We start from the raw sequence: 2,584 nt of genomic DNA on the forward strand, positions 1-2,584 counted from the left end.
CGCCGCTCCGGACTGGCTGCAGCATGGGCGGTGGCGCGGCCGGGGCGGGCGAAAGATGCTCGGCGAATGTCCACTCCGGCTCCCGCTGCTGCGCGAAGGGGTGGAGGCAGGACGGCGGGGCGGGGAGGGCTAGCCCGGAGGCTCGCTTGTCACGGCCCGCGGAAGAAGCTGGAAGCAAGTGACAAAGCCTTGGCGAGCGCGGGCTGCGCTAGTCCCCAGAGAGCAGCCCGCGAGCGCGGGGTCCACGCGCCGGTCGTGGGTGCGCTGCTCGGAGAAGCCCTGGCCACCGCCGCCCCCGCGGCCCCAGGACCCAGCAGCCAGCAGCCGAGTCCCCAACCCGGCTGTCGCCCACCCGGCTTGACTCCGGCCCGCGCCGCGCATGCGCTCCGTCCCCCCCTTAAAGGGCCAGCGCGTTCCCGCCAGGCCCTCCGCGTGGGGCGGCCATCCTTCGCTCCCAGTTAGCCGGCGGGTGCCTGGGAGCGCTCGCCCCCCTCCTCACACACCTCCTTCCCCTTCCAGCCCAGCCCTCCCGCCTGAAGTGACCAAGCGTGTGTGGGACTGCCGGGAGGAAGTCCCAACGTGCCCAGCTGAGCTCAGACTTCAGGGAGATTCCTGGCTCTGAGGCCTGTGGTCTGGGATTTCTTTGCTCTGGTACCTTGCAGGGGCCCCAGGGTGTAGAAACCAGAGCTTGAAGTGGAGGTCCGGGGATCTAGACAGAACCCAGTGTCTGTTACCTTTGGGACATCCAACTGAGCACGCATGTCCCTTCTGGGCCTCAGTTTCCTCCTCTACCAGCTGAAGGTGTCACACTTGGGGGTCATGAGTCATGAAAGAGCCCCTTTCTCAAGGGCCAGCATCTGGGAATTAGGGTCACTATAGATAAAGTGAAAATTCAAAGACACCCTATTCCACCCCATGACCACGCGCCAGAGGGTGCTCAGGGTTCACCCCTAGTCTGTCTGCCTGGATCCCCCCTCTAGGGACCCCAGCTCCTGCCTGCCAGGGAATAGGGGTGCTGCCACTGAGGATCTGGGATCACCATCTACAGGAGTGAGAGATGCTGGGTTGATTCGGGTCAGCTGACCCAGGAGAAGGTGAAAGTGCAGCTGGTTTGGGTGCAGGCCCCGGGGCTGCAGAGACCCAAGCGCCTTCCCTCCAGGGTTCCTCAGAGCAATAGCCAGAAAGGCAGGGGCAGTGAACACCTTTACTAAAATGAGACCCGTAGGGAGGATGGGGAAGCGTGTAGACTCCTCTTTCCCAGCAGGAATTAAGGTGATGTGTGTAGGGACAGGGGAGTGTGGAGGACTAAAATGCAGATTCCTGGGTCTGAGCGAGATGTTGGGATTCTTCAGGCCAGTGATTGTCTCATTTCTGACCTTTCCCTTCACTGAGGAACCATTTCTGCACCTGGACAGGGACAAAGGAGACCTGGGAGAAGACCAGTGGTTCCCTGAAAGCCATCCCTTGTGTCTGAACTTCTTAGGTTGCTGGAAGTCCAGTAGTAAACTCTGGCTGGCTATAGGGGTGGTCAGTGAAGAGTAGGGCTGCAGGACTTGAGCAGAATTCATTAAGAGGGGCCCCTCCCAGGCTCACTGAGCCAAGAAGACTCCAAGCTTGGAAAACCTACTCACTGTATAGATGCTGAAATGGAGCCGTTTCCCCAAGTCCACACAGCTAACTAAGCAGCAGTGGAGCTAGAGCTAGAATTTGACTTGCAATCTTTTTCAGACACGTAGCCTCTTGTGCTAGCTAACTGTGTAGAACCTTCCCCCTCCTCCGCCCCCCACCCCCTTTTGATTGTAGGCTGGACTTGTGACTGGCTTCCAAAGAACAGAATGTGGGAGAATTGACATATGTAACTCTTAAGCATAGGTAGGTCCGAGAAAGGAGACTTTTTTCCTTTCTCTCACTTACTCCCAGAACATCTACCTTGAAACCAGCCACCATGTTGGGAGGATATGCCCAGACTGCACAGAGAGGCCGTGTTAGGTGTTCTGACTCTCCAGCTAGCACAATCACCAGGTAGGTGGTGAACGAGGACCTGGACGTGGAGCAGAGGTAGCCAGCCTTGCCGTGTCCTGTCCGAATTTCTCTCCTATAGAAATGGAGAGATAAGAAATGATCATCGTTGTTTTAAACAGCAAGTCTGGAGGTAATTTGTTGATGTGATATTAAGTCATTAATTCTGTGGGTTTCCTGAAGTGACTGAAGTAGGTTTGGTGGATTCATTCAAACAGTAGTTAGGTAATGAGCATCATCTATGTTCCTGGCCCTGTACTAGGCTCAGGGGATACAATCCTGGACAAGAGGGATGTAGCTTTGCCCTGGTAGGGCCTGTGGCTCGCAGTGGAGGTGGGTCAGCTTCAGTAGGGTGCTCTGCAGAGACTCTGTGCAGGAAGACCTGGGAGTGAGCAGCAGGGTGATTCCCCATCAGGCGGGGAGCTGGAAAAGAAAAATGAGTAGGCAGCAGACCAGAGAAATGTCTGGCCTGCATTCATAGAATTGGGAAGGGTATGTCCCAGGCAAAGCTGGGGGCAAATCTATTTACAAATAGATTAGAAAATGACGAAACTTGTTAAAAAAG

This window comes from Condylura cristata, unplaced genomic scaffold, assembly GCF_000260355.1.
Source record: "Condylura cristata isolate star-nosed mole 26May11 unplaced genomic scaffold, ConCri1.0 scaffold00013, whole genome shotgun sequence".
NCBI classification, from domain to species: domain Eukaryota; kingdom Metazoa; phylum Chordata; class Mammalia; order Eulipotyphla; family Talpidae; genus Condylura; species Condylura cristata.